At 39.0% G+C, this 23,564-nt stretch overlaps 1 protein-coding gene and 1 non-coding gene across 2 annotated transcripts in view; one reads left to right on the top strand and one right to left on the bottom strand.

Moving 5' to 3' along the window:
* TAFA1 (TAFA chemokine like family member 1) overlaps nt 1-23,564 on the bottom strand; it is a 503,839-nt gene that overhangs the window by 30,576 nt on the left and 449,699 nt on the right. The gene's annotated exons all lie outside the window — the stretch shown is intronic.
* Nucleotides 16,273-16,379, top strand: LOC138984808 (U6 spliceosomal RNA). The gene has a single exon (XR_011462092.1). It is a non-coding gene; the product is annotated as a U6 spliceosomal RNA (small nuclear RNA).

The raw sequence follows: 23,564 nt of genomic DNA on the forward strand, positions 1-23,564 counted from the left end.
TAAGGATCTTATAAGACATGACAATGGCATTAGATTTTATCCTGGCTTGATGGGGAATCAAAGTTACATACAATGTGGGTTTTCCACTGGAGTCCAGAAAGGACATAAACTAGTTATAATAACCCTCTGAAGCCAGGCACCTCACAGCCCAGTTGGCACTTCAATTGAGCCTGGTAAGACACTGAGCAGAAGATGTAGCTACGAACTCCAGACATACTGAAACTATGGGTTAATAAACACTTGTTAAGTTGCTAGATTTGTAATTTGTTATGCAGAAGTATAAAAATAATATAAGATCATGGAGATGAATTTAAAATATGGCTCTTGAACTTGAAAAATGTGATTATAAGATTATATTATAAGGTTGTTAGTGTGATTATAAGCTGACGGGTTTGTTATGTCAGGAAAGGTGAGAGAACTTGTTAAAAGATAAAAAGCAGAAGTCAGAAGAATATAGCTTGTATCATGTATAACTATCTCCCTGACAGAGGTTCTTAACTTTCTATGTTTTCTAAACACTAGGAATTTGGGTGGAAACCTGAAAGGATTAGACTGACTGTCTCTGCAGTTATCTCATTTTGCACTTGGGTATCCTCCCAAGCCTCCTCATAGTTTAGTGTTAGTCGCTCAGTCATGTCCAACTCTGCAACCCCATGGGCTGCAGCATGCTAGGCTCCTCTGTCCATGGAATTCTCCAGGCAAGAATACTGGAGCGGGTTGCCATTTCCTTCTTCATGTCACAGTTTGGGTACAGCCATTTGCTGCCTTGACTCTGCTCTCATATCCAGAGGAGGTGTTTCTCCAATGTTTCAGGAAACATACTCAGACCTTAAGTACCTGCTTCTCAGAATGTCACACTTCTTACCTTCTAACACATGCAGCAAAATGCACTCTGTTCTTAGCATTCCACACAATCCATCCATTACGCCATCTGACAGCCTTTTCTCGCAACTTTTAGTTTTGAGTAAATAGCCCCATTTTTAGCAGGAGCAATTTTTATTTTTCCATCATATTTTGATCCTTTAAGGGATTGTAGTACACCTGTGCACCACAGCACAAAGTTGCAAGCACTATCTCTCAACCTTGCTAATAATACCTTTGGATAGATTTTTACTGGCCATTGATGTTTTGGTTGATAAAGTTGGGGGAAAATATAAAGCTCATGAGCCAAAATGTTGAGGTTAGATGGCAAATTTTTAGTAAAGCGATAAGAAAAGGATTGGTAACCACCATTCAGACATGGTAGAGGATTCACTCTTCCTTTGAAAGAGACTGAGTCAGAGTGAGGACACCGATATATGGTGACATGACAGGGGACAGTGGCAGGCCTCTTGTGACTGTGCTCGTGTGGACCAGGTGAAACTAATCAAGTCAGCCGAAACTCTCAATGGCAGACACTGCAGGACAGTGTGTCTGTCATGCCTGGATCCTGGTTACGATCCTAGTTAAGGTGTTCAGGAACACAATCTGAGTTCAGGGAAGTCCTCCCCAGGACAGAAGCAGACAAACACAAAACTGCCTGCTCTGTGGACAGTTTGTGTTTAGAGCAACTCAGCTTAGGGTGGCCATGGGGGAGCCCTGCTAGTTTTCAGAACAAAGGCCTGGCAGGCAGTTTCTTTTTTGGTCAACCTAGTGAACTGGGCGAGGGAAGCTTGGCTGTTCATAAGATCTTTATGTTTGTAAAGATCATAAGAAAGATCTTTTCAGAAAAATGCCTATAGCAGACAAGGACGATGGAGAAACTCCATGGCTGGACTTATCATTTGCTTTTTATTTGGTTGTACGTAAATGAGACTAAAATGTGGTCATTCGTCTTTTCCTTGTCCCTTCACCACAAATTTATGCTTTAAAAATAGAACCATCAAAAAGAAAGCAGTCAGAAAGTATGCACTAAGATTCAGTTTTCTGTGCACTGGATTAATTTTTTCTGTGATTATCAAGTTATCCAGATTATATAATGATGGTACAATGATGATGACCATAGCCATCATGGTGGTGAACAGCATCATCAACTATTTACTTCATCATTCTTTCTGCATTGAGCACTTAGTTCAAATCCAAAAACAAATCCATCAGTGCTGTTTCACTGGCTTCCTTTCCAAAATATGTATTATCAGAAAACGATGCCTCTTTCTGGGGAAATGCACACATAATAGCTTTTTGCCTGAAATGCCTCCCTAGCAGGAATGATTCTTGTAATGATTTTTTTTTTTAATTATTAAGGTACAACTCACATCACTAAAACACACCACTTTAGCCATTTTCAAGTATTCGATTCAGTGGATTTTAGTGCATTCAAAATGCACAACTCTCACCACTATCTAGTTCAAGAATATTTTCATGATCCCCGAAGGAAACTGTGTACCCATTAAACATCATTCCCCATGTCCCTCTCATCACAGCCCCTGACAACCATTGGCTTCTTCTGCACTTAGGACTTGCCTATCCTGGATACTTACATAAACAGAATTATACATTATGTGGCCTTTTACATATGGCTCTTTCAAAAAAATTTTTCAAGTTCATCCATGCTTTCAAAATTCATCTATGTTGTAGTATATACAGTATCTTACCTCTTTTTATGGCTGAATAATATTTTTTCCCTTGTGTCTGTATCACATTTTGTTTATCTATTCATCTATTGAGGGACATTTGCATTATGTCCCAAGTGAAGTGAAGTGAAGTCGCTCAGTTGTGTCCAACTCTTTGCGACCCCATGGACTGTAGCCCACCAGGCTCCTTCGTCCATGGGATTTTCCAGGCAAGACTACTGGAGTGGGTTGCCATTTCCTTCTCCAGAGGATCTTCCCAACCCAGGGGTCGAACCCAGGTCTCCTGCACTGTAGGCAGACGCTTTACTGTCAGCCACCAGGGAAGTCCTTCTGGCTGTTATGAATAATGCTACTCAGAGCACTTATGTAAAGAAGTTGATTTGAATATGTATCTTCAATTCTTTGGGGCCTTAGAATAATTTTCAGGGTTGGTTTTGAGTCTTTGAATGTGGTCAAGACAAGTTTTGGCAACTATCCTTTTTTGCATGTTATTATTTCTAAGAGCATCAAGAAGAAGCTGTTTGACTCAGTAGATTGAAGGTAGCAGATGAGAACATGTGTGGACGAGTTAGGGAGGAAGAAATGTACAGAAAAAAGAGCTTGGGGCTGGGACTCTCTGAAGAAACAGAATTTCTCATAATCTGCTATATCGGTAGTGTTTGGGATTGTATCTACTTGCCTATGACTACCAGTTTGTCTATATTCATCTGTGTTCCCAGGAATAAATACATTCTGTTTTTATTCAATTACTCAATGTTTAGTAATCCACCAACTGTGTGAAATAATTAAGACTAATAATCACAAATTAAGACATTTGACGTAAGGTTCCATTAACAACTATTTTGTGTTTGATGACAGTCTTTGTTTCTGTGTGTTCTAAGCAAGGAAGACCTATATTTATTTTTCCTAGCAGACACTAAAAAGTGTAATCATAATACTTATCTGTAAAATGGAGTTAATAATAGGTTAGTTGTGAAGTTTAAGTAACTTAATGCTTCTAAATTAAAAGGTGTTGCCCTTAATGAATCAATCATTATTATCATCACTATTATTCATTCAGTAGACAGTAGTAAAGGCAGTATTTGTAAAAGCAAATCAAACCATATTGTCCATTTGCTTAAAACCCTTCAATGCTTTTCCAGTTTATGGACTCAGGAAAGAATTCGCGTGTCCTAAGGCCTCACCTGAATGATTTTGCTTCTAACTTTCCAAATGTTTTTGGACTATTTTTCTTCTTGCTTCTTCTCTCCAACCATGTTGGCTTTATTTCCTAGAACAGATCAAGATTTTCCTGCCTCGGGGACTTGGCGCCTGCTTTTTCTTCTGCTGGGAATATTTATAGTCTACGTTTCTCTCGGCTAACCACCCACGGTTCTGCTTGTGGAACTTTGTCTCAACGCCACTTTGTCGTAGAGGCCTTTTGCTAAAGGACATCCTCCATTATTAATCTCTATTTTTTTCTTCCTTTTGCTGGAGTTAAACGATAGCCTAATTACAACCTGCAGTGATTTTATTTAATTACCCACTGACTACAGTTTGCTCCTCTCTCCTTTCAAGTCTCTTGAAAGAATCAATATCTAGCTCAGTGTTTAGATATTCATGGTATATATTTATTAAATATTTTCTAAATAAATAAACTCTTCAAATAGTTTCTATTTTCATTTCTGGAAATGAGAGTTAGGCAAGCCTTAAGTATTTTATAATTATTTTATATCTTATCATGGTTGGGCTCATTAATTTCTTTATTATAATAACATTTAAAAATTATTTATTCGTTTCTTTGCATATTTTATTACTTTTCAATCGTCAAAGGATTTGAGATGACAATTTTTCAAGCTGGAATTCATTTAAGGCACATTTTGAGGTTTCAGTATTCATTTTTAAAGAGTATCAAGAAAACAGGATATTAAGAGGAAAAATCAAAATCCAAATTCTATACTAGATATTTGAAGGAATTCAGCTTCCCCTTCTCTTGAATAAGAAGAGTTTACCTTACGCCATGTTCTAAGAGTGAGTTTCTTACAATAAAAAGAATAAGTTTCCCATTCTTTTGGTAGCTGGGTTCCAAGTTCCTTTTGGAGAATCATCCCATTGCTACTCCCCATCCACGTGCTTAGATATGGGTCTGTGACTTCTTGGATAATCATAAACTCACAGTCTTCTGGTCACAGGGATTGCTTGAAGTAGGAATTGGCAATTTTTTTTCCTATAAAGGGCCAGATGGTAAATATTTGAGTCTTTCAGGCTGCACAGTTTCTGTTCAACTACTCAACTCTGTGCTTGTATCATGAAAGCAACCTAGACAACATGTAAAGAAATGGTCATGGCTGTCTTGTAATAAAACTGTATTAGCAACTCATGAGGGACAAGATTCGGTCTGTGAATTGCCATTTGCCAACCCCTGGCTATGGATCTACAAGTACCAAAAGTGTGAATAACTGTTTAGAAAATTTTATATCACTTTAACAGAGGAATTTTATGTATTTTTTAAATATAATTCTTTTCCTTTCATTTTTATGCTAATTCATATTTAATTGTATTTTACAAAATTATTGGTCCATTACACACTGGATGTTTAAAAAAAATGATAAAAAGGTCCTCATGATGGAAAGTTTGAGAAGCAGTGGCTTAGAATACAACACAGGGTAAGGAAAATTCATCAGCCTGATTCAAGCCAATCCAAGACTTGTAGGAAGAGACCCATTTTCCCCCTTGGCACTTAAACCTAGAAATTGTGAGCCTGCAGCTATTGGGCCACCTCAAAGAGTCCAGGAAGGAAGGAAGGCAAGATATTGGAAAGCACAACCAAGAGGTGGACAGAAATCAACTGTGATGACATCACTTGAGACCTTGATCAAGTCTTCAGCTTGGTACTGCTTATTTGCATTTTGTCTGTTTCCCCAACTGGTAAGTTTTACCACTGAAATTTACTTGTATGTAAGCCAATAAATCCCTCCTCCTCCTTAAAAAAAAACCAGTTTTCATGGCGTTTTCGGTCAGTTGTAACCAAAAGAATCTGACAAATATAAATTTGCTTACCTTTCACTTCCATTAACTAACTGTGAGACATTGGGGGAACCACCTCCCTTACTCATATATTTATTTCCCCAGCTATAAAAATAATGAAGTTTTACCAAGTAAGACCTTAGTTCTCAAGTCATATCATTGCCAAAACATATTAAAAATGACTCGAATACTCATTATTGCTTCAATAAATAATACCTTTAAAAATTAACATATAAAGGGTTTCCACAGAAAGTACTGCTCCAGATAATCATTATTCCTCTCAGTTTTGCCCTGACAAAATAAGTTCCTTAGTATACATGAAAATTCTGCATGGATCTCAAAAGATATTTTATACCCAGGCTGCTTTATGAGAGGTGGGAGAAAAGGTATCTCTTTAATGATTTCTACAATTCCATTTTAATCACACAAGGTTGACTATTTTGACTTCTACCAGGATAAAGGGGGAAATGTTGCAAAAGAGAAAATTTAATACATTCTAGGCTCTAGCCAATACATGTCTTTGCTGGAGATAGGCTTTCAAGGTTCCAGTTCTAAGGAAATGTTAAAGAACATCTCCTGTACTCATGAAAGTCCCTGAAGACCATTAAAAAAATTACTTTATTATTTAAATTGGAGGCTAATTACTTTACAATATTGTGGTGGTTTTTGCCATACATTGACGTGAATCAGCCATGGGTGTACATGTGTCCCCCATCTTGAACCCCCCTCCCCCCTCCCCCCTCCCTCCCCATCCCATCCTCAGGGTTGTCCCAGTGCACTGGCTTTGAGTGTCCTGTTTCATGCATCGAACTTGGATTGGTCATCTATTTTACATATAGTAATATACATGTTTCAATGCTATTCTCTCAAATCATCCCACCCATACCGTCTCCCACAGAGTCCAAAAGTCTGTTCTTTATATGTGGGTCTCTTCTGCTGTCTCACATATAGGGTCATCGTTACCACCTTTCTAAATTCCATATATATGCGTTAATATACTGTATTGGTGTTTTTCTTTCTGACTTACTTCACTCTGTATAATAGGCTCCCGTTTCATCCACCTCATTAGAACTGATTCAAATCTTTTTAATAGCTGAGTAATATTCTATTGTGTATATGTACCACAGCTTTCTTATCCATTCGTCTGCCAATGGACATCTAGGTTGCTTCCATGTCCTGGCTATTGTAAACAGTGTTGAGTTGAACACTGGGGTACAGGTGTCTCTTTCAATTCTGATTTCCTTGGTGTGTATGCCCAGCAGTGGGATTGCTGGGTCATATGGCAGTTCTATTTTCAGTTTTTTAAGGAATCTCCACACTGTTTTCCATAGTGGCTGTACTAGTTTGCATTCCCACCAACAGTGTAAGAGGGTTCCCTTTTCTCTGCACCCTCTCCAGCATTTATTGTTTGTAGACATTTTAATAGCAGCCATTCTGACCTGTGTGAGATGGTACTTCATTGTGGTTTTGATTTGCATTTCTCTGATAATGAGTGATGTTGAGCATCTTTTCATGTGTTTGTTAGCCATCTATATGTCTTCTTTGGAGAAATGTCTGTTTAGCTCTTTGGCCCATTTTTTTAATTAGGTCATTTATTTTTCTGGTATTGAGCTACATGAGCTGTTTGTATGTTTTTGAGATTAATTCTTTCACTTGCTTCATTTGCTTTTATTTTCTCCCACTCTGAAGGCTGTCTTTTCACCTTGCTTATCGTTTCCTTCATTGTGCTAAAGCTTTTACAGTTAATTAGGTCCCATTTGTTTATTTTTGCTTTTATTTCCATTACTCTGGGAGGTGGGTCATAGAGGATCTTGCTGTGATTTTTGTCAGAGTGTTCTGCTTATGTTCTCCTCTAGGAGTTTTATAGTTTCTGGTCTTACATTTAGATCTTTAATTCATTTTGAGTTTATTTTTGTGTGTGGTGTTAGAAAGTGTTCTAGTTTCATTCTTTTACAGGTGGTTGGCCAGTTTTCTTAGCACCACTTGTTAAAGAGATTGTCTTTTTTCCATTGTATATTTTTGCCTCCTTTGCCAAAGATAAGCTGTCTATTGGTGCGTGGATTTATCACTGGGCCTTCTATTTAGTTCCACTGATCTATATTTCTGTCTTTGTGATAGTACCATACTGTTTTGATGACTGTAGCTTTGTAGTATAATCTGAAGTCAGGCAGGTTGATTCCTTCAGTTCCATTCTTCTTCCTCAAGATCATTTTAAAGTTAATCACCCTAACAGATGACCCACTAGAAACACATTCTACTTCAAATATTTCCTTCTACATGCTGCTGCTGCTGCTGTCGCTTTAGTCGTGTCTGACTCTGTGCGACCCCATAGACGGCAGCCCACCAGGCTTCCTGTCACTGGGATTCTCCAGGCAATAACACTGGAGTGGGTTGCCATTTCCTTCTCCAATGTATGAAAGTGAAAAGTGAAAGTGAAGTCGCTCAGTTGTGTCCAACTCTAGCGACCCCATGGACTGCAGCCTACCAGGCTCCTCCGTCCATGGAATTTTCTAGGCAAAATTACTGGAGTGAGGGTGCCATTGCCTTCTCCTACCTTCTATATGGAGGCCACTAAAATTAGTGAAGTTGCTCAGTCTTATCTGACTCTTTGCGACCCCATGGACTGTAGCCTATCAGCCTCCTCCGTCCATGGGATTTTCCAGGCAAGAATACTGGAGTGGGTTGCCATTTCCTTTTCTAGGATATCTTCCCGACCCAGGGATTGAACCCAGTCCCCAGCATTGTAGGCAGATGCTTTACTGTCTGAGCCACCTGGTAGCTCAGTTGGTATAGAATCTGCCTGTGATGCAGGAGACCAGAGTTCGATTCCTGGATTGGGAAGATCCCCTGGAGAAGGGAATGGCAACACACTCCAGTATTCTTGCCTGGAGAATCCCATGGATGGAAGAGCCTGGTGGGCTACAGTCCATGGGGTTGCAAGAGTCAGACACAACTTAGCGACTAAACCATCACCACCACCACCACTAAAATAGTATTCTTTCAAAAAAAAACAAAAAAACAAAAAATACACCAAAAAACTGTGGGGGGGGGGTGCATTTTTATGATCCAGAATAGACTTTCAAAAAATCCTCTTTTTAAATTGGCTTTTGAAAGAAAACTGTGTCTTCATGCCATCTTGAACTTCCAGTGACATTTTGGGCTCTGCAATTACCATGTTTTCAGTCACGAATACCCTTAGCCTTTTTCTTGTTGCTGTTGTTATTTTTTTTTAAATAATAGACTCTGCTTTAGGGAGATACAGCCTCTCATACCCACTTAGCCAAGTGTGCTTTTCTGAATTGATATTCATGTTTTGCACGGCTCCAGCACTGTACTCGGCTCCCAGCACCCATTTCTCTCTGTGATTTCTAACCCAATACTTATTGAGTATAAATATCTTTGAACATGGGGACATCCCAGTGCCTCCTTTGATAGATATGTGTAGAATGAATGATTACAAAGTAATACTTATTACTTAAGATTCTCTTCATTCCAGGTGTGATTACAAATACTTTTCATACTTCTAATCCTAACTGGAATCCCATGAGGTAGACACTTATGCTATGCTAAGTCACTTCAGTCGTGTCCGACTCTGTGTGACCCCATAGATGGCAGCCTACCAGGCTCCCCTGTCCCTGGGATTCTCCAGGCAAGAACACTGGAGTGGGCTGCCATTTCCTTCTCCAATGCATGAAAGTGAAAAGTGAAAGTGAAGTCGCTCAGTCGTGTCCGACTCTTGGCGACCCCATGGACTGCAGCCTACCAGGCTCCTCCATCCATGGGATTTTCCAGGCAAGAGTACTGGAGTGGAGTGCCATTGCCTTCTCCGGGTAGACACTTAGGGCTATGTCTATTTCACAGAAGAGGAAGCAGAGGCACAGAGAAGTGATTTTTTTCAAGGTCATATGACAGTCAAATATTGCTGAGTCAGGATTCAAATTCTGACTCCATAATCTCTCAACTTTTTTTTATAATACCAGGGACTGAACTCCAAGCCACTGTTAGTTAAGAGTCTACTGACTACCAAGCAAGGGATTGGTAATCGGTTTCTCTCATAGGCGATGCTCCCTGGAGTAGCATCAGATCCAAGTGGATCTTTGGTGAAAATTCCATTAGTTGGCTACCAACTGGGGATAATTATCCAATGGCAAGTGATTCCAGAGTATTTTTCCTCATCCACACCACCACTTCCCAGTGCAAGCTATTATACTCTTCTTCCTGGGCTACATGTGTATCCTTTCAGCCCTTTCTATAAAAAACAGTCAGAGCCATTTAAACAAACAAATCCACCATTCTCTGTCACTTTCCTTATCCAAAACCCTCACTGTATTCTACATATCTTTAGGAAAAAGTCAAAATCTTCACCTGAGTGTAGAAAGTCCTGCTTACTTTTCCAGACACCTCTCAAGCTTTTTTGACTGTATCCAGTCACACTCCATCTGCTTTCATTTCCTGGAGGAAACATGCTCTTTCCTAGCTAAAGATATTTACTCTGGCTGCTGCTTTAGTTGGGCACACCAACACTCTGTGCTTCCAACCATCCAACTGTGTTTGTGACCTGCTGTCATAGGTCCACTCATCTTTCCTTTTGGTCTCAGCTTGGCCAGAAAGGATTTTCTTGATATATTCCAGTCCCAGATCATACTAGAGTCCTCTAAAATGTACCATCAAAGTCTTGCTTCTCTGTTTTTTAAACTCCCCTTATGCTCTATAATTACACATTGAATATCTGTCTTCCTTTCTTGCCATATCTCCAGTACCAAATATCTGTCATAGTGCTGATACTTCATACTTGTTGAGTGAATTAATGGACATATATTAAATAATTAAATTGTGTCACTTCTAGGAACCATTACCTTAGAGACAATAAAAGGCTTAAATATGTCTTGAAAATGTGAATAGTTGGTAGAGCACTGGAATAGTTTACCCAGGAACACGGACAATTAAAAAAAAAACAGTGATATTATAATAAATGCTAATATATTCCAAGTATTTACTATGTAAAAGGCATTTTTCCAAGAACTGTGAACAAACTGGTCATTTTTGTTTTTGATTTTCGTAGGCTTTTTCCTGAAGACCAAATCAGAAGTCTCTCATTTTCCTCCTAAAAACTGGTAAGAAACACCAATATCAATGGTAGTGGCAGTGTTGGTAACAGTAAAGATGATGATGATAATAGTGTTGCTGATAGTATCTTACCACATGCTATATTCTTTAAATGCAGGACAATCATATGTGGTCCTAAGGACCACTTAATGAGACAGGTAATATTATTACCCACACCATAAAGATGAAGAAACTAGATAGAGAAGGGTTAAGTAACTGTCTATATAGTAAATATATTATCTATATTTATATAGATAATACAGGCATAGTCAGGATTCATATGAACCCAGTCTTGACATTCATAGCTGAAAACAGCAATATGCTCTTTCCATTTTGGGGGTTAATAGGCTTTTCTGTGTGGCTCTTGCTTAGTGTCTCTCCTGAGGCTGTAGTCAGTTGGGATCTTTAGACATTTAAAGCATTCACTAGTCTCGGCATCAAAGATGGCTTACTTGGAGAGCTGGCAGCTGCTGCTGCTGTTGGCTGGGAATGCTTTTGAGACTGCTGACTGGAGAGCCTACACGTGACCTCTCCATATGGCCTGGACTTCCCACAGCAATGAAGCTGGGTTTTGATAGGGATCATTCCAACAGGGGTAATTCCACAATATCAGGGGAAACTGCAAGTCTCCTTAGAGGCTAGAGTTATAAGTTTAGAACATGACTATTCTCACATTCTATTGGTCCAGCAAACACTAAGGAAATCCCAGGGTGAAGGGAAAGGAGCTACACTTAAAGTCTGGACATGCAGAGCAGCACACGTACACACAGAGGGAAGAAATTGACGAAGACCATCTTGAAAACTATCTTCCTTAAGATACTATGTTGTTTCATAATTTATTTGCATTGGCACTGATACTCTTTAATGCTGATCATGATGGATAAGAAGGTAAGCCTTGCTACCCTCTTTCCAGGTCCCAAAGGATAACAACTTCAAGCATTCTTCACACAAACCATAGACACAGTGGTATTTGATTTGAGAAGGTCTGTTTGTCTTTTTTTTTCTCTCTTGCTTGAGGGAAAGAAGTTTCACTATCATTCTATTTCAAGAGGCAAGTGGGAAAACCCTGCAGAACAAACAGGAGCCCTTCAAAGGATGCCTCTTAAATCACTGTCCATGGAGATCACTTTTCCCTTTAAGCCTGTGAAGAAAGTTTGGCGTTTCCTAACTTGCTTTGATGTAAATTCCTTTCTCAGTTTCCTTTCTTTTTTGGTCCACATGGGAGCCAAGGGAGCATGTGTCTCTCTGAACCCTCACAATCAACCCTGAGTTGCTTTAGATATCTGTCCTCAGGCACTGCCTGCAGCAGTGTGGACTCTGGATGGAACTGAAAGTGTGCCCCCCTAACCCAAAATGATTGAGAATGGCAGCTGGTGAGCTGAAAATTCTGTGAAAGCAATAAATGGCAAGTTGCTACATACACCTCATATACATTTCGGCGCAACTTAAAACTACTAATTGTACAATTATTTGCCAACTTAGAAATGTAAAGCTGAGGACTTTTCTCAAAATAAGAGTCCAGATTTGGAGGTTCCAAGTAGTCATTCTTGCATAAACTACATTTATTAAGCATCATGCTTGATGCCAGTTTTGTTTCCTTTCAAGTAAAATGAGAATTTAAGGGAGAACACAAAATACTTCCAAATTTCTAAATGATTTTTCCCATGTACAAAAGGGTAATGTTTCTCTCTAATGGAATTTTTCAAAATATTAAATTACAGATTTTATATAAAATTGAATCGCATATTTCAATAGCAAATATAACAGGCATGAAAAGTTTTGAAAACACTGACTCTTGGTAAGTATACAGTTCAACAGGTGAGAACAGCGAATACTCAGGGGAGCTAGAAGGTGACCTAATAGAAGCCTCACTGCACTGCTGGTCTCCACTGGGATATTTTTACAGAGGGAGGGACAGTCTCCATTCACCTGGTGTTGGGTTAGAGGTCAGTTAAGAGAGCGTCTGGTGTGTTTCTTTGTTTTCCACTGTGGCTGTGACTTAGCCCCACAGAAAATCACATTGTCCACAGTCCAAAGGAGAATCAGCATGACCTTTGCCAAGTCCTAGGAAATCTAGGCCTTGTTTAAATAAATGTTATCACTTTTAATAGCATGATCCATGTGCCAGGCCCTGTATAGCTGTTTCATGTGATTTATCTAATTTTATCCTTCCAAAACCCCTATGAGATCGTGCACCAATTAGAAATTGCATTAAGTTCCTTAATTGCATTAAGTTGTATTAGTGCAAGAATGAAAGTGAAAGTGAAGTCGCTCAGCCATGTCTGACTCTTTGTGACCCCATGAATTGTGGCCTAACAGGCTCCTCCGCCCATGGATTTTCCAGGCAAGAATACTAGAGTGGGTTGCCATTTCCTTCTCCAGGGGATCTTCCCAATCCAGGGATCGAACCAGGGTCTCCCGCATTGGAGGCAGACACTTTAACCTCTGAGCCACCAGGGGGCTTAAAAAGAAGTTTGATTTCTTCTAAGGAAGGTAACTTAAAAGGTAAACAGCCATGGGCTTGGAATTAGGAATTCATTCATCACGTGTGACTTCCATTTTCAGAATTATTGCATGATCCAAGATGACCACTAGAGTCTTCACATCTGTTTTGTGACAGCAAATGGTAGAAGGGAGGAAAGTTCTCTAGAAGGACTATCTAAGATCTAGAACTTATACTGCAAAGGCCATGCTTGTCTGTGATGGGAGTCTGGGGTACATTTTTAGCTGTGCAATTTGATACTCAATTTGAATATGGGTTCTTCTACAAAGCAGGAAGAGAATGGATCCTGGCCCTCAACTATTAGACAAGGACCCAGCTAGTTCTTTTTACCATCTCTATTGTACAGAGAAGGGAACTGAGGCTTATCAAGGTTTAGATTCTTGATCACAAAGGTAGTTAGTGAAAGCCTAAAAGTTTTAGCAGGTGAGGTGTTATATTTAATCATTACCATCAACCCTGTAGTTGATACTATTGGCTCTAATTTTCAGGAAACAGACTTAAAGAGGTTAAGCTCACAAATGAATACATGGCAAATAAGATCATACGTGGAATCTGGTTTGTCAGATACCAAACAGGGATCTCTAAACTATTCTGCCACACTAATACCATTGCGTGTTTTAGGAAAGAGTCAACAGAGATTCCTGGCACCATCTCATCCCTCTACACTAAGTCCCCAGGGGATGTTGCTCACTGAATGAAAATACCAGGTATCATCAGTTGTGTCTGACTCTTTGTGACACCACGGACTATAGCCCACCAGGCTCCTATGTCCATGGGATTCTCCAGGCAAGAATATTGGAGTGGGTTGCCATGCTGTCCTCCAGGGGATCTTCCTGGCCTAGGGACTGAACCCATATCTCTTACATTTGTTGCACTGGCAGGCAGGTTCTTTGCCACTAGTGCCACCTGGGAAGCCCATTTACAATATATAACTAGATATGGTTCATTACCCACTCCAGTACTCTTGCCTGGAAAATCCCATAGACAGAGGAGCATGGTGGGCTGCAGTCCATGGGGTCGCTACAAGTCAGACACAACTGAGCAACTTCCCTTTCACTTTTCACTTTCATGCATTGGAGGAGGAAATGGCAACCCACTCCAGAATTCTTGCCTGGAGAATCCCAGGGACGGGGGAGCTTGGTGGGCTGCCATCTGTGGGGTCTCACAGAGTCGGACACGACTGAAGCGACTTGGCAGCAGCAGCAGCATGGTTCATTATCCTTAAATCTGTTTTCATTCTTTCTAATTATGGCAAATAGATGGGGAAATAGTGGAAACAGTGGCTGACTTTATTTTTGGGGGCTCCCAAATCACTGCAGATGGTGATTGCAGCCATGAAATTAAAAGACACTTACTCCTTGGAAGGAAAGTTATGACCAACCTAGACAGCATATTAAAAAGCAGAGACATTGCTTTGTCAACAAAGATCCATCTAGTCAAGGCTATGGTTTTTCCAGTAGTCATGTATGGATGTGAGAGCTGGACTATAAAGAAAGCTGAACACTGAAGAATTGATGCTTTTGAACTATGGTGTTGGAGAAGACTCTTAAGAGTCCCTTGGACTGCAAGGAGATCCAACCAGTCCATCCTAAAGCAGATCAGTCCTGGGTGTTCATTGGAAGGACTGATGTTGAAGATGAAACTCCAATACTTTGGCCATCTGATGCAAAGGGCTGACTCATTTGAAAAGACCCTGATGCTGGGAAAGATTGAGGGCAGGAGGAGAAGGGGATGACAGAGGATGAGATGGTTGGATGGCATCACTGACTCAATGGACATGGGTTTGGGTAGACTCCGGGAGTTGGTGATGGACAAGGAGGCCTGGCGTGCTGCAGTTCATGGGGTCACAAAGAGTCGGACACAACTGAGCTACTGAACTGAACTGAATCACGCAGTATCTAAATTTGCTTGATCATAAAAAGTCATCTAAAATGTTTGTCAAAAAATAAATTCCCCCAAAATAAATAAATAAATAAATTCCCAGTTTTTTCCCCTGGAGATTATACTCAGTAGATGGAGTAGAGCTGAGAAATCCATGTTGAAAACCTGCTCCAGCTCATCCTTACAATCAGGCTAATGTGGGAAATATATTTACATAGTTTAACCATATGCTTCCACTTCTACTGCTAAGTTTCCAGGAACTTGAAGGTGAAAATGTCTTCCTGCAATAGTTTCTTTTTTTAAAAAAAGGCTTTCCTTCCAACACCAAGAAAAAAAAACAAAATGTTTCTTCTTGATTTTCTCTTGCTTTCTCTACAAAATAAATATGGAAACATCACAAACAATCATTTAAGAGTCCAAAGTCACTTATCTTGAAACTTCAGGACTAAAAAGCCATCCATGAATAAAATGAAGAATGAAGGACTACAGTGAAACAACAGAACTTGAGCAAACACTCCTTTCTGATTCATTCATTGGTTTCTTCTTTCATTCACGGAGAGATCAGATGAACTCAGGAAAAAAAGAGAGGGAATGCAGACCATCAGAAAAGCAGCTTGCTCAGAAATTCTCTTTGTAGTCTGGCTTCCCTTTGCTTTGTTTCTCAACTTTTATAAAAGAGAATCTCAGTGACACAGAAGTCTTCTTTGAGTGTTTTGGGAAAGGCTTGATGCAAAAAAGTGCACTGGTTGAAACAGACTAGAGTCAGAAAGAGGCACTGCTTCTTAACTGATCACGACTCAATCACAGGAGGAAAGGGAGTTTTGTTTACAAATCTAATTTATGAAGCAATGTAGTTATAACTGGGGACCCACAAGGACCAGTCTCCACACAGAGGTGCAATATACAGAGGAGAAAACATCTCATTCTCTAATTTCTAGTTTTGTACATGTTTCCATTTCTATCTGATATTCATGAAATAGTGCAGAAGTGCTAATCTATAGATAAATATGCAAGTATACATAAATTGAGGGTATGTACTCCAACTTTTTTTTAACTGATGAGATATGTGATCAATACAATTCGATGTAGAACAACTTATCTTTAGTGAGCTTCAGAATCACCTAAAAGATGTTAAAATGCAGATTTCTGGGATGTATACCCAGAGATTCTGATTTAGTAGGTCTATGGTCAAGTCTATGAAATTACATTTTTAACAGTTTCCCAGTGCTCGCTTTGGCAGCACATATACTAAAATTGGAACTATACAGAGAAGATTAGCATGGCCCCTGCACAAGGATGACACGCAAATTCATGAAGCGTTCTATAATTTTTACAAGCAATAAATGCTGGAGAGGATGTGGAGAAAAGGGAACCCTCTTACACTGTTGGTGGGAATGCAAACTAGTACAGCCACTATGGAGAACAGTGTGGAGATTCCTTAAAAAACTGGAAATAGAACTGCCATATGACCCAGCAATCCCACTGCTGGGCATACACACTGAGGAAACCAGAAGGGAAAGAGACATGTGTACCCCAATGTTCATCGCAGCACTGTTTATAATAGCCAGGACATGGAAGCAACCTAGATGTCCACCAGCAGATGAATGGATAAGCAAGCTGTGGTACATATACACAATGGAGTATTACTCAGCCATTAAAAAGAATACATTTGAATTAGTTCTAATGAGGTGGATGAAACTGGAGCCTATTATACAAAGTGAAGTAAGCCAGAAAGAAAAACACCAATACAGTATACTAACGCATATATATGGAATTTAGCAAGATGGTAACGACAACCCTGTATGCGAGACAGCAAAAGAGACACAGATGTATAGAACAGTCTTTTGGGATCTGTGGGAGAGGGAGGTGGGGGATGATTTGGGAGAATGGCATTAAAACATGTATAGTATCATATAAGAAACGAATTGCCAGCCCAGGTTCGATGCAGGATACAGGAAGCTTGGGGCTGGTGCACTAGGACAACCCTGAGGGATGGTATGGGGAGGGAGGTGGGAGGGGCGCTCAGGATGGGGAACGTGTGTACACCCGTGGCGGATGCATGCTGATTTATGGCAAAACCAATACAATATTGTAAAGTAAATAATAATAATTAAAAAAAAATTTCCCAGGTGGTGTTGACACTGCTCATCCATAATAGAATAATAATAGAATAATAGACTAGCACTGTTCTAGAGAAGTGATGAGCATATGATTTGGTCTCAGGATCCCTTTATACTCTTAAAAATGGTTGGGGATCCCAAATAACTTTATCTGGTACTATTTATGAATACTGAATTAGGAATTAAAACATATATTTATTGGTTTAACCTTTGAAACATAAGTGTGGTGTTGGAGAAGACTCTTGAGAGTCCCTTGGACTGCAAGGAGATCCAACCAGTCCTTTCTAAAGGAGATCAGCCCTGGGTGTTCTTTGGAAGGAATGATGCTGAAGCTGAAACTCCAGTACTTTGGCCACCTCATGCAAAGAGTTGACTCACTGGAAAAGACTCTGATGCTGGGAGGGATTGGGGGCAGGAAGAAAAGGGGACGACAGAGGATGAGATGGCTGGATGGCATCATCGACTCGATGGATGTGAGTTTGAGTGAACTCCGGGTGATGATGATGGACAAGGAGGCCTGGCATGCTGCGATTCATGGGGTCACAAAGAGTCAGACACGACTGAGCGACTGAACTGAACTGAATAATAAATCTCATGTTAATACTTACTTATTGTAATGAAAAGAAATTACATTTTCAACATGAAATAATAAGCAAGAAGAGTGGTTTGTTTTACAGTGGGTAAATCTTTTTAACGCCTGGCTTAATAAAAGGAAGTTGGAGCTTCATATCTGCTTCCATACTCAGTCTGTTGTGTAGTAGGAAAAGGGGGGTCCTGATATTATATAAGGATATTATATTATCATAAGAGTCTTTAAAGATAGTTGTGGATATTCTTTGATACTCAAAACTAAAAAAGTAGTCATTTCTTAAAGTTTATTTTCAATACAGCTCTGAAATTGCATCAATGAACTTTCCATACTTATTAACACGACAGTTCAGTCATCTTCACTTTGAATGATCTTACCTCCATGCAAGATTCTGTAGTATATTCACTGGGATGTATTGGTTTACTGAATTAAGCAGATTTTTCAAATATTGACATATGTTATTATATTTTAAAAATCACATTTGTTAATATAACTACCAATTATATCAGAGAAGTCTGTAAGAACTGGGAATCTGTCAAGCTTAAGTTCTCCAAAATTTTAATTTTTCACTTGAAAGCTTGAGCTTTATCATTGGCAACAAATATTGTCAGTTGTTTCCCTTGGAAGTGACAGGCTTACTTTTTTTTTTAATAAAGAAAATGTATGCCAAAGAATAAATCTGAATAATCATAGTTTGTCAACTTTTTTGATAAAAATGATATTCCATTAAAAAAGTGGCTAGTTTAGTTTGCTCTCTGATCAATTACTTAGTCGTCCTTCTAGAAAAAATACTTTTATGTAAACTTATCAGTTTATCCCACAGACTATTTAAAATATGTGTGTTCAAAGGTTTAGATTAAATAAATGAGTAGCTTTTACTGCTTTATTAATGGCATTCTTAAGTAAAATGGGCATTTTAAAACATTTTATTGTGAGCATATGTTGGTGAATAAAACAATGGTTACTGATATGTTTTGGAGAAATTGCCTTAATTTATGCTAAGGCAACAGCGATTTTACCCATGGTTTCTTTTGTATCATTCGTGCAAGTGTCAATGAAAAAAAAGATTATTGCTATTGTGAAAGAAGTTTTGAACATGCAGCTGCCTTGAAAGAATCTAAGGGACCCCAGCTTCGGGGGTAGGGTCACATTTGAGATCACATTTGAGAATCACTATTCTAGAGAATAATACTGGAGAAGGCAATGGCACCCCACTCCAGTACTTTTGCCTGGAAAATCCCATGGATGGAGGACCCTAGTAGGCTGCAGTCCATGGGGTCGCTAAGAGTCGGACACGACTGAGCGACTTCACTTTGACTTTTCATTTTCACGCATTGGAGAAGGAAATGGCAACCCACTCCAGTGTTCTTGCCTGGAGAATCCCAAGGACGGGGGAGCCTGGTGGGCTGCCGTCTATGGGGTCGCAGAGAGTCGGACATGACTGAAGTGACTTAGAAGCAGAGAATAATACAGAGTCAATACAACAAATGGAACTTTGCATGCAGATTTATTTCCTCTGACCATCACAGCATTTTAAAATATGAATTAGCTGTAAGCATTTAATAGCCAGGGGATTTCATATAAAAATCTGAGTCCTGGGCTTTTCTTGAAAGATCAGAGACATCAAAAAAGAAATCAAAATTTGCATAGAAACAAATGAAAATGAAAACACAACAACCCAAAACCTGTGGGACACAGTAAAAGCAGTCCTAAGGGGAAAGTTCATAGCAATACAGGCACACCTCAAGAAACAAGAAAAAAGTCAAATAAATAACCTAACTCTACACCTAAAGCAACTAGAAAAGGAAGAAATGAAGAACCCCAAGGTTAGTGGAAGGAAAGAAATCTTAAAAATTAGAGCAGAAATAAATGCAAAAGAAACAGAAGAGACCATAGCAAAAATCAACAAAGCCAAAAACTGGTTCTTTGAAAGGATAAGTAAAATTGATAAACCATTAGCCAGACTCATCAAGAAACAAAGGGAGAAAAATCAAATCAATAAAATTAGAAATGAAAATGGAGAGATCACAACAGACAACACAGAAATACAAAGGATCATAAGAGACTAGTATCAACAATTATATGCCAATAAAATGGACAATGAGGAAGAAATGGACAAATTCTTAGAAAAGTACAACTTTCCAAAACTCGACCAGGAAGAAATAGAAAACCTTAACAGACCCATCACAAGCACGGAAATTGAAACTGTAATCAAAAATCTTCCAGCAAACAAAAGCCCAGGTCCAGACGGCTTCACAGCTGAATTCTATCAAAAATTTAGAGAAGAGCTAACACCTATCCTGCTCAAACTCTTCCAGAAAATTGCAGAGGAAGGTAAACTTCCAAACTCATTCTATGAGGCCACCATCACCCTAATACCAAAACCTGACAAAGATGCCAAAAAAAGAAAAACTACAGGCCAATATCACTGATGAACATAGATGCAAAAATCCGTAACAAAATTCTAGCAATCAGAATCCAACAACATATTAAAAGATCATACACCATGACCAAGTGGGCTTTATCCCAGGGATGCAAGGATTCTTCAATATCCATAAATCAATCAATGTAATACACCACATTAACAAATTGAAAAAACAAAACCATATGATTATCTCAATAGATGCAGAGAAAGCCTTTGACAAAATTCAACACCCATTTATGATAAAAACTCTCCAGAAAGCAGGAATAGAAGGAACATACCTCAACATAATAAAAGCTATATATGACAAACCCACAGCAAACATTATCCTCAATGGTGAAAAATTGAAAGCATTTCCTCTAAAGTCAGGAACAAGACAAGGGTGCCCACTTTCACCATTACTATTCAACATAGTTTTGGAAGTTTTGGCCACAGCAATCAGAGCAGAAAAAGAAATAAAAGGAATCAAATTGGAAAAGAAGAAGTAAAACTCTCACTGTTTGCAGATGACATGATCCTCTACATAGAAAACCCTAAAGACTCCACCAGAAAATTACTAGAATTAATCAATGATTATAGTAAAGTTGCAGGATATAAAATCAACACACAGAAATCCCTTGCATTCCTATACACTAATAATGAGAAAACAGAAAGAGAAATTAAGGAAACAATTCCATTCACCATTGCAACGAAAAGAATAAAATACTTAGGAATATATCTACCTAAAGAAAAACTAAAGACCTATATATAGAAAACTATAAAACACTGGTGAAAGAAATCAAAGAGGACACTAATAGATGGAGAAATATACCATGTTCATGGATTGGAAGAATCAATATAGTGAAAATGAGTATACTACCCAAAGCAATTTATAGATTCAATGCAATCCCTATCAAGCTACCAATGGTATTCTTCACAGAGCTAGAACAAATAATTTCACAATTTGTATGGAAATACAAAAAACCCCGAATAGCCAAAGCGATCTTGAAAAAGAAAAATGGAACTGGAGGAATCAACCTACCTGACTTCAGGCTCTACTACAAAGCCACAGTTATCAAGACAGTATGGTACTGGCACAAAGACAGAAATATAGATCAATGGAACAAAATAGAAAGCCCAGAGATAAATCCACGCACATATGGACACCTTATCTTTGACAAAGGAGGCAAGAATATACAATGGATTAAAGACAATCTCTTTAACAAGTGGTGCTGGGAAATCTGGTCAACCACTTGTAAAAGAATGAAACTAGAACACTTTCTAACACCATATACAAAAAATAAACTCAAAATGGATTAAAGATCTCAATGTAAGACCAGAAACTATAAAACTCCTAGAGGAGAACATAGGCAAAACACTCTCTGACATACATCACAGCAGGATCCTCTATGACCCACCTCCCAGAATATTGGAAATAAAAGCAAAAATAAACAAATGGGACCTAATTAAACTTAAAAGCTTCTGCACATCAAAGGAAACTATTAGCAAGGTGAAAAGACAGCCTTCAGAATGGGAGAAAATAATAGCAAATGAAGCAACCGACAAACAACTAATCTCAAAAATATACAAGCAACTCCTTCAGCTCAACTCCAGAAAAATAAATGACCCAATCAAAAAATGGGCCAAAGATCTAAATAGACATTTCTCCAAAGAAGACATACAGATGGCTAACAAACACATGAAAAGATGCTCAACATCACTCATTATCAGAGAAATGCAAATCAAAACCACTATGAGATACCATTTCACACCAGTCAGAATGGCTGCGATCCAAAAGTCTACAAATAATAAATGCTGGAGAGGGTGTGGAGAAAAGGGAACCCTCTAACACTGTTGGTGGGAATGCAAACTAGTACAGCCACTATGGAGAACAGTGTGGAGATTCCTTAAAAAACTGGAAATAGAACTGCCTTATGATCCAGCAATCCCACTGCTGGGCATACACACTGAGGAAACCAGAAGGGAAAGAGACACGTGTACCCCAATGTTCATCGCAGCACTGTTTATAATAGCCAGGACATGGAAGCAACCTAGATGTCCATCAGCAGATGAATGGATAAGCAAGCTGTGGTACATATACACAATGGAGTATTACTCAGCCATTAAAAAGAATACATTTGAATTAGTTCTAATGAGGTGGATGAAACTGGAGCCTATTATATAGAGTGAAGTAAGCCAGAAGGACAAACACCAATACAGTATACTAACGCATATATATGGAATTTAGAAAGATGGTAACGATAACCCTGTATACGAGACAGCAAAAGAGACACTGATGTATAGAACAGGCTTATGGACTCTGTGGGAGAGGGAGAGGGTGGCAAGATTTGGGAGAATGGCATTGAAACATGTGAAATGTCATGTATGAAACGAGATGCCAGTCCAGGTTCAATGCACAATGCTGGATGCTTGGGACTGGTGCACTGGGACGACCCAGAGGGATGGTATGGGGAGGGAGGAGGGAGGAGGATTTTAATAAAAAGAAGAAAAAAAAATAAAATAAAATATGAATTAGTTGTAAGCATTTAATAGCCAGGAGATTTCATATAAAAATCTGAGTCCTGGGCTTTTCTTGAAAGATCAGAGACATGATAACACTGGACTCTCTTTCCTTCCTCATGATAATGGACTGGCTACCCTTCACATGAGGCAGGCTCCTCTCCAGTTGGCACAACCGCTCCCACCTCAATTTATCTCATTCATTACCTTTACTTTCCTAGGTACAAAGCAGTCTAAGTCTGTAAATGCTAGTATTATGATAGAATGATGAAAAGCAAAGCCTGTGAAGTTAATATATGTAAGACATAAAATCTCAATCTTTCTATGACTAGCTATGTGACTTGTGAAGTGACTCTCAGTGTTCTTATCTTTCTTAGTCTCAGTTTTCTTATCTTCCGAATGGGGATAATACTATGAAAGTTGTGAGGATTAAATGGGATTATAAAAGTAAAGAATTTTGCTCCGAGTCTCTCAAATCCCTAAGTTCATAATAGAAGTTAGTTCTGTTGATGATGCCAATGGTGACAGAGCCATGTATTCAACCTTCACAGGGACCCTAGAAGTTATGTGGTCTTGTTTTAGAGATGAGGAAAATGAGGCACAGAAAGGCAATCAATGACCAGCAGCCTCTCTACCACCACCTGAAAGAACAGTGAGACAACAATAAATACCGAGTATCGAGCACTTCCCATGCTGCTGGTATTACGCTAATCATATCCATCACCTCAGCTAATCTTTACAAAACCCTGTGATAGAGATATTTTATTGCCATTAAACAGATAAGAAAAGTAAGGCTCAGGGAATTTAAGGAAGGTTCTCAAGTAGAGCCTACTCAGACAGAGCTACATGAACTCAGAGCTACAAAGTTTTGGTCTTTAAGAATCTC

This window comes from Bos mutus, chromosome 22 (genome assembly GCF_027580195.1).
Source record: "Bos mutus isolate GX-2022 chromosome 22, NWIPB_WYAK_1.1, whole genome shotgun sequence".
Classification (NCBI taxonomy): domain Eukaryota; kingdom Metazoa; phylum Chordata; class Mammalia; order Artiodactyla; family Bovidae; genus Bos; species Bos mutus.